The sequence below is a fragment of the Triticum urartu genome, chromosome 3 (genome assembly GCF_003073215.2).
Source record: "Triticum urartu cultivar G1812 chromosome 3, Tu2.1, whole genome shotgun sequence".
NCBI lineage: Eukaryota > Viridiplantae > Streptophyta > Magnoliopsida > Poales > Poaceae > Triticum > Triticum urartu.
The window spans coordinates 723,137,373-723,146,955 of NC_053024.1; positions in this window are offsets into that span (position 1 = coordinate 723,137,373).

The window sequence follows — 9,583 nt, forward strand, 5'->3', positions numbered from 1 at the left end:
ATAGAAATAATTGATGATAAAAATAATAAAATCAAATGATCCTATTCTCAAAATTTGAGAAAACTCAAATATGAAAATAACGAAATCCCCAACTCTCTCCGTGGGTCATTGAGTTGCGTAGAATTTTCTAGGATCAACCAAAATGCAAAAATAAAATATGATATGCAATGATGATCTAATGTATAACATTCCAAATTGAAAATTTAGGATGTTACAAACCTACCCCCCTTAAGATGAATCTCGCCCTCGAGATTCGGGTTGGCTAGAAAATAGGTGAGGGTGGTCTTTGAGCAAATCTTCCTCTCGCTCCCAGGTGGCTTCATCCTCCGTGCGGTTGCTCCACTGAACTTTGCAAAACTTGATAACCTTGCTGCGAGTAACTCGGCTGGCAAACTCGAGGATCTTAACTGGTTTCTCCTCGTAGGTCAAATCGTTATCCAACTGAATAGTTTCCAAAGGCACGGTATCTCTCAATGGTATGTCAGCCATCTCCGCGTGACACTTCTTCAATTGAGAAACGTGGAACACATCATGAACTCCTGACAATCCTTCGGGCAATTTCCAACTTGTAGGCCACTTCTCCCATACGCTCCAAAACTCGATATGGTCCTACAAATCGTGGTGCTAACTTCCCTTTAACTCCAAAACGCTTTGTTCCCCGAAGTGGAGATACTCGAAGATAAGCTCTATCTCTGACTTCGTAAACTGTCTCCTTGCTTTTAGAATATGCATAACTTTTCTATCTGGACTGGGCTACCTTGAGCCTATCGCGAATCAATTTCACCTTCTGTTCAGACTCTTTAATCAAGTCAGGTCCAAACAACTGGTGGTCTCCAACTTCGTCCCACGACCGCGGTGTCCTGCATCTCCTTCCATACAAAGCTTCGAAAGGGGCCATCTTCAAACTGGTTTGGTAACTGTTGTTGTAAGAGAACTCAGCATATGGCAGATTGTCGTCCCAACTAGATCCATAATCTAGCGCACAAGCTCTCAGCATATCCTCCAAAATCTGATTGACTCTCTCGGTCTGTCCATCTGTCTGTGGATGAAAAGTTGTACTGAATTCTAGCCTGTTACCCAAAGTTTCGTGCAACTGCTTCCAGAACATTGAGGTAAACTGGGTTCCTCTATCTGATACGATACTCCTCGGAACTCCATGCAGACATACTATTATGGTCATGTATATCTTTGCCAACTTAGCACTGGTGTAAGTGGTCTTTACTGGGATGAAATGAGCTACTTTCGTCAATCGATCAACTACAACCCAAATTGAGTCATAGCCTGAATGAGTCCTGGGCAAACCCGTGATAAAATCCATGCCTAGCTTATCCCACTTCCATTCGGGTATCGGCAATGGTTGTAACAATCCTGCTAGCTTCTGATGCTCTGCCTTTACTCTCTGGCATACATCACAAACTGCTACATACTCCGCTATATCCTTCTTCATTCCGGTCCACCAGAAAATATCCTTCAAATCCAAATACATCTTGGTATTTCCTGGGTGAATCGAATATGGTGAATCGCGTGCCTCTTGCAAAATCAACTTCCTGATCTCCGGGTTATTGGGGCACATAAACACGGTCTTCAAACCATAGGGTATCGTGCTCATCCTCACGAAATCCTTTAGCTTTTCCTTTGCTCAGTTTCTCCTTTATAGCGGCAACCTCTTTGTCAGTCTTCTGAGCTTCCCTGATTCTATCCATCAAAGTTGACTGAATCTCCAATGCTGCTACATAGCCTCTCGGAACTATTTCCAAACATAGTTCACGAAGATTTTCTGCTAACTCCTTGGGTATTTCTCCCGTCATTAACGTATTGACATGGCTCTTACGGCTTAATGCGTCAGCTACTACATTAGCCCTTTCCGGGATGATAATGTAATTTCATATCATAATCTTTGATAAGCTCCAACCATCTCCTTTGTCTGAGATTCAACTCCTTCTGTGTGAAAATGTACTTCAAACTCTTATGATCCGTGTACACTTCACAATGGTTTCCAATGAGGAAATGTCTCCATGTTTTCAAAGCATGCACTACGGCTGCTAACTCCAAATCATGCGTAGCATAATTCAACTCATGGGGCTTCAGTTGTCTTGAGGCATATGAAACAACTCTCCCTTCCTGCATAAGCACTGCTCCAAGTCCTCGACGTGAAGCGTCGCAGTACACCTCATAATCTAAAAAAACGAAAACTAAAAAAAACCGATGGAAAACCAATCGGTTTTCTAAAAAAACGGGCGGCGCGGACCTCGGCGGCGCGGCTGGGCGGCGGGGCGGCGGCTGGGGCGGCTCGGGGCTGGGGCTAGGGTTCCTCCCCGGGGGGCTGGGCCGGCTTTTAAAGCCTGCCGGGCCAGAGAACTATCCGGACACGGCCCGGTTAGGTCGGTTCCCCTTTTTTTTAAATAATTACGCTCGGAAGAAAAATAAAAAGAAATACTAAACGGACTCCAAAAAATCCCGAAATAAATTTCCCGGGCTTCTAAAATCAAGCCCGACAAAGTGAACATTTATTTGGGCCCTAAATGCAATTTTGAAAAACGCACATTTTTCCTAAATTCAAATAAAACACCGAAAAACTCCAAAATAAAATCTTGTTTGATTTTTTATTAAATCCTCAATATTTCTCTATTTTGGGAAAGTCATTTTATTCCCTCTCTCATATTTTTGTAATAGAAATAATTGATGATAAAATAAATAAAATCAAATGATCCTATTCTCAAAATTTGAAAAAACTCAAATATGAAAATAACGAAATCCCCAACTCTCTCCGTGGGTCCTTGAGTTGCGTAGAATTTTCTAGGATCAACCAAAATGCAAAATAAAATATGATATGCAATGATGATCTAATGTATAACATTTTTCAAATTGAAAATTTGGGATGTTACACTAAGCAACCTCGTAAGTCTCACACGACTGTGGAAATAAGAAATCTTGCACCACTAGAGCTCATACATTCAGATCTATGTGAAATGAATGGTGTGTTGACAAAAGGTGGAAAAAATATTTCATGACGTTAATTGATGACTCCACTAGATACTGTCGTGTGTATCTTCTGAAATCTAAGGATGAGGCTTTGAACTTTTTCAAGATCTATAAAGCTGAAGTGGAAAACCAACTTGATCGAAAAATCAAGAGGCTTAGGTCCGACCGTGGTGGAGAGTATTTTTCCAATGAGTTTGATGCTTTTTGTGCAGAACATGGTATAATCCATGAGAGGACTCCTCCCTACTCACCTCAGTCAAATGGGGTGGCCGAAAGAAAGAACCGTACTCTAACTGATTTGGTTAACGCCATGTTAGATACATCGGGTCTCTCCAAGGCATGGTGGGGGGAGGCGATATTGACAGCATGTCATGTCCTGAACCGAGTCCCCACAAAGAACAAAGAGATAACTCCATTCGAGGAATGGGAGAAGAAAAGGTTAAAACTCTCTTATCTACGACATGGGGTTGTTTGGCGAAAGTCAATGCTCCAATTTCAAAGAAGCGGAAGCTTGGACCAAAGACTGTGGATTGTGTTTTCCTGGGATATGCTTTTCATAGCATTGGCTATAGATTCTTGGTTGTAAAATCTGAGGTACCTGACATGCATGTCGGTACGATCATGGAGTCGAATGATGCGACTTTCTTTGAAGATATCTTTCCCATGAAGGATATGGCTACCTCATCTAATCAGGAGATGCCTAGTTCATCGAATCAGGAACCAGTTACAATTACCGAACCTACAATTTCGATGGAACACTTTGAAAGTCCTGTGGAGGAGAACAATGAAGTTCCTATTAGGAGCAAGAGACAGAGGACTGCAAAGTCCTTTGGTGATGATTTTCTTGTGTACCTCATAGATGACACTCCCAGTTCTATTTCAGAGGCCTATGCATCTGAAGATGCTGACTACTGGAAGGAAGCGGTTCGTAGCGAGATGGATTCCATCTTGGCAAATGAAACTTGGGAGATAACTGATCGTCCTTATGGGTGCAAACCTATAGGATGCAAATGGGTATTCAAGAAGAAGCTTAGGCCTGATGGTACTATTGAAAAGTACAAGGCTCGGCTCGTGGCTAAGGGTTATACCCAAAAGGAAGGTGAAGACTTCTTTGATACTTACTCACCTGTGGCTCGACTGACCACTATTCGAGTTCTACTTTCACTAGCTGCCTCGCATGGTCTTCTCGTTCATCAAATGGATGTTAAGACTGCTTTCCTAAATGGAGAGTTGGACGAGGAAATTTATATGGAACAACCAGATGGGTTTGTACTAGATGGTCAGGAAGGGAAAGTGTGCAAGTTGCTGAAGTCTTTGTACGGACTTAAGCAAGCACCCAAACAGTGGCATGAGAAGTTTGAAAGAACTTTAACAGCTGCAGGCTTTGTTGTGAACGAAGCTGACAAATGTGTGTACTATCGCCATGGTGGGGGCGAGGGAGTTATCCTGTGCTTGTATGTTGATGACATACTGATTTTCGGAACAAATCTGAATGTTATTAAGGAGGTCAAGGATTTCCTATCTCGTTGTTTTGAGATGAAGGATTTAGGAGTGGCTGATGTCATTCTGAACATCAAGTTGTTGAGAGACGATGATGGTGGGATTACATTGCTTCAATCTCACTATGTGGAAAAGATCTTGAGTCGCTTTGGCTATAGTGACTGCAAGCCCTCTCCAACACCATATGATGCGAGTGTGTTACTTCGAAAGAATCGAAGAATTGCTAGAGATCAATTGAAATATTCTCAGATTATTGGCTCGCTTATGTACTTAGCAAGTGCTACAAGACCTGACATCTCTTTTGCTGTTAGCAAACTGAGTCGGTTTGTCTCAAAACCAGGAGATGTGCATTGGAAAGCTCTAGAGAGAGTTTTGCGTTATTTGAAAGGCACTGCAAATTATGGAATTCACTACACCGGGCACCAAAGGTGCTTGAAGGGTATAGTGACTCAAACTGGATCTCAGATGCTGATGAGATAAAGGCCACGAGCGGTTATGTATTCACTCATGGAGGTGGCGCTGTTTCTTGGAAGTCTTGCAAGCAGACCATCTTAACGAGGTCAACAATGGAAGCAGAACTCACAGCACTAGATACAGCTACGGGTTGAAGCAGATTGGCTTCGCCGGCTCTTGAATGACTTGCCGGTTGTTGAGAAACCTGTACGGGTGCCTTATGAACTGCGACAATCAAACTGTGATCACGAAAGTGAGCAGCAAAGATAACATGAAGTCATCAAGACACGTTCAGAGAAGGTTAAAGTCTGTTAGGAAAATGAAAAACTCCGGAGTTAATGCATTGGATATCCAAACGTCTAAAAATCTAGCAGAATCCTTTTACTAAGTCTATCACGTAATGTGATAGATAATGCATCGAGGGAGATGGGTATGAGACCCACAATATGAGTTGTTCACAGTGGTAACCTATTCTTTGTGATCGGAGATCCCGTGAATTAGATGTGGAAGACAAGCTGTTGGTCAACTGATAGGAGAGTATCCTTACTATTCACAATACCACTCCATGAAGATGCAATACTCTCCTAATCTGCATGGCAGGTTGATGTATATCTTAATGTGTTTTAAGTGGCTTATTTAAGCAGAGATGTTATCCTACAGAACATCTTTTGAAGAACACACCTATATGAGTCCGATTGTCAAACGTTGCAATCTATGAGAGTAGGGTTCTCTCTAGTAAACTCATGAAAGGTCACGGAGTATGACGCATAAGCTCCACCCGTGGGGAAGACCCACGGTAGCCACGTATCGGTCAAGGCTTTATGTGAAGCTAGATTCGCAGAAAACTTGCAGTTCAAGGCCCAGTCCACTGTTCAAGTTTCTTACTAGTGTAGCATAGAGTTCTAGGTGGAAGTTCAACTTAACAGTCTCCACTGTAGTACCGGTATATAAAACAGCCAAAGGCAAATTTTTGTGTGCCTCTGGGATCTGGTGGGGGATTGCTGGAATTTAGTCTATTTTGGGCAGCCCAATAACTATTTCAGAAATTCCTAATAAATCCTAGAGGCCCACTTAGCCCATTTGTGCAAGGCAAGGGATACTACTAAAGTTTAGTCCCACATTGCTAGTTGAGTGGGAGTTGGACCTCCTTATAAGAGAGGTTCTTTCCCCACTTGTACGAGCATGGGAACAAGAGGGATATCCACGCGCGCTCCTCCTCCGCCGCCCGCCTCGCCACGCCACGCCACGCCACGCCTCGTCACGACGCGCCGCGGGTTGCGGGAATGAGCCGAGCCGATATCTAAATTTTTGCCACGCACTACGGGTATACGAAAGGTCACACAGAAGCTGAAAAGATTTTAGCGAAAGTGGAGTTTGAATGCGAACGGTGCAGCCCTTCGGCTGCTGGCTGTTCGCTTCGCCTCCGTCTCTTCGTTTCGCCTCCCGTCGCTACCCTCTCACCTCCTTCTCTTGCGCCTATAAAAGGGAGGTCGCTCCTCCCAGAGAACCGCACCAGAATCTCTTCCTCCTCTCGCCACAAGTTCCTGAACACTGCGCTGCTGCTACGATCTTCCCCATCCCGACTTGCGGTGTGCACCGCAGGTTGGGAGAGTAGGCCTCCGAAACCACACCTCTTTGAGTCCTGTACGGGAGAAGGGTGATAAGGTTTTTGGGGAGCGCTCTGCGTGACTACTGACTGACTCCTTCGTCAAGGACGCCCCGGACCCCGACGACGACTTCCCCGACGACGACTTCTTCCCCGACATCGACAACCTCCTCGACGACATGGCTGGCGAGGACACCGACCCCAAGTCCAGTGCTACTGCTGCTGCTGTCCCGTATGTGTTCTTCTTTCTGTTAGATGTCCTGCCACAGTTTCTCGTACTAGTACTTGCCCTACTTATGTTAGGTTCTACTTCATATATGCAACTAGTTCTACTGTCTGCTATAGATATGTTAGCCTACGGTTCATATATGCAGAAGCTATTTACCTTCTCTCTGTCAGAACGCATGACTTGTTTTTTCTCTACTATATTAGTCATGCTTTATCTACTATTTCTGTTAATAAAATCATTTGGTAAATTGCTCATATTTCCAACAAACTCTTCCAATTTCTTTCCATTAAACTGTACCGAGAACCTTACAGTTGTCACCAGGTTCATAATGATGCCAACCCATCTTGCGGAGAACCCCACCTTTAGCATGATAGCCTCCAAATATTGCCATTCGACTATGTCGTAGGACTTCATCATGTCTAGTTTTAGAGCACAAGATTGATGTTTTTTAGCTTTGTTCCTCTTCTTGAAGTGTAAGCATTCATAGGCAGTAATTATGTTGTCCGTGATTAGTCTCCCCGGTACAAAAGCTGATTGTTCTTTCGATATAATGTCGTGTAACACCACTTTGAGACAGTTGGATATCACCTTGGAAGCTATTTTATAGAGCACATTGCAGAGACTAATAGGTCAAAATTGTGATAGGAGGGTCGAGTTTTTTACCTTTGGGATCAGGACCAAGATAGTTTCATTTAGGCTCTCTACCGACTCCTTCCCTTCCACTATATTCAGGACGGCTTTGGTGATATCATCTCCACAAACCTCCCAATGGCACTGAAAGAAATGTGCTGGGAAACCGTCCGGGCCTGGTGACTTTGTTGGGAACATTTGAAACAGAGTTGTTTTAACCTCCCGAGGAGAGTACGTTGCATTTAGCATATCATTCATACCCTGGGTAACTTTGCATGGGACCGTGGAGATGACCTGGTCCATTTTTAGTACCCCTCTGACGTGTACAAATTTTGGTAGAACGAGTTTGTCATAGCTTCCATCTCCGATAAATTTTCTGTCAGTTGACAATCCTCCCCCTGTAACGCTTTTATCCGATTCTTCCTGCGCCGCCTACTAACTGTTAGATGAAAAAAGTAGGTGTTCTTATCCCCATGCATCAGCCATTCCAGCCTTGCCCGCTGACGCCATAAGATTTCTTCCCGGTGGTAGAGCTCAACAAGATTTTCTGCAATTTTTAATTCGGTATGTGAGGGCCCGGATCCTCCTTCAATTCTCCGCAGCTCCTGTAGCTGCCTCTGCAGCTGTGCTATATGCATGCGAACATTCCCAAACTGATTACGATCCCAAGTGGATAGATCCTCTGCCACTTGCGACATCTTTTGTCGGACTGTCTCCGCTGACGCGGTCGGGTTCTGCTGGTGTGGAGCAGCACAGCCCGCTCCAATCACTTCTGCATGGCGTGGGTCCTGTTCCCAACAGAGTTTGTATTTAAAACGCTTCGGTCCCCGTGCACATGCATGCACGTCGTCTAGCTTCAGCAATATGGGAATATGATCAGAACTTGCAGCGCTTTTATGCTCCAGAATAGCGGACGGATACGCCATCGACGACGCAGGTTTGCGACGCATCTGTCCAGTCGAACACGCGTATAGGTTCCCCCGGTTACTTTCCTCTCAAAATCCCAACCGATGCCGGAGTAGCCAATATCTGACAAACCACAAGTATCCAGGGCGTCCCGAAAGGCGTCCATTTGTGCTTGGCTCCTCTGTCCTACTCCGTCGTGCTCATGGGCATGGAGTACTTCATTGAAATCGCCCATAACGACCCAAGGGAGATCATTAGAGCCAACTATACCACGCAACATGTTCCATGTTTTGTACCTTTCATTCACCTGGGCTTCTCCATAGAAAAATGTAATTCTTGTTCTAACATCAGTCAGATCATCAACGACAACATTAATATGGTACTCAGAATAACCCTGAATCTCGAGCTTTATTTCATCATTCCAGAAAATACCTAGTCCTCCACTTCTATCAGAACTATTAACAGCGAAGCCTTTATTGAAACCTAAAGTACCTGCTAAATTCTCTACTCTAGAGCCCTCTATCTGAGTTTCAACAATGCATACAATAGAGGGGACAAGTTGCCTCGTGAGATCACGAAGCTCATGAACTGTCGCGGGTTTGCCAGCCCCGTGACAGTTCCAGCACAACAGACTCATTGCGCTAGGCGCGACCCCCTGGGAGGTCCGCCATATGCGCATCATTGGTTTTGGAGGGAACTAGGGTTTTCACCGGGGCTTTATCCGAAGCCGATGAGAGTGCCTTTGCTCTTTTTTGCTTCCTGCTTCGATGAAGGGCTCAAGGGAGAATCTAATGGAGGCAGCAGCATAGTCTTGTTTGCACTAGGGTTCGATGTAGTAGCCCCAAGAGTTTTTGGGTCGGCCTCAGCTGTTGCTCCCCTCTTCCTGATGTTGTCTACCTCCTCCATAGCGACATACCCCTCTTGAAGATCATTGGTATCCTGGTGGGATTGGTGTTGTGCAGCGCCACGGCCGCGCCCTCTTCCTGACCTGCCTCTGCCACGACCTCCTCTTGACCCAGATCCTTCGCCTAGCCCCCTTCCCGGGCCTCTGAACCATGTTGCTCGAAGATCTTTGAAAACCAATGCTTTGGGTGGATGGACCCCATCGCCGTACTCCTTAAAAGAGTGCCCCAAAAAACCACAAACCGAGCACCAATCAGGCAGCCTTTCATACTTCACCTTGAAAATAACTCTCTACATAGTATCGTTACGTTTAATCACAAGGGACACAACATTCTTGAGCACTTTTGTAACGTCAATCCTCACCCGAACCCGGG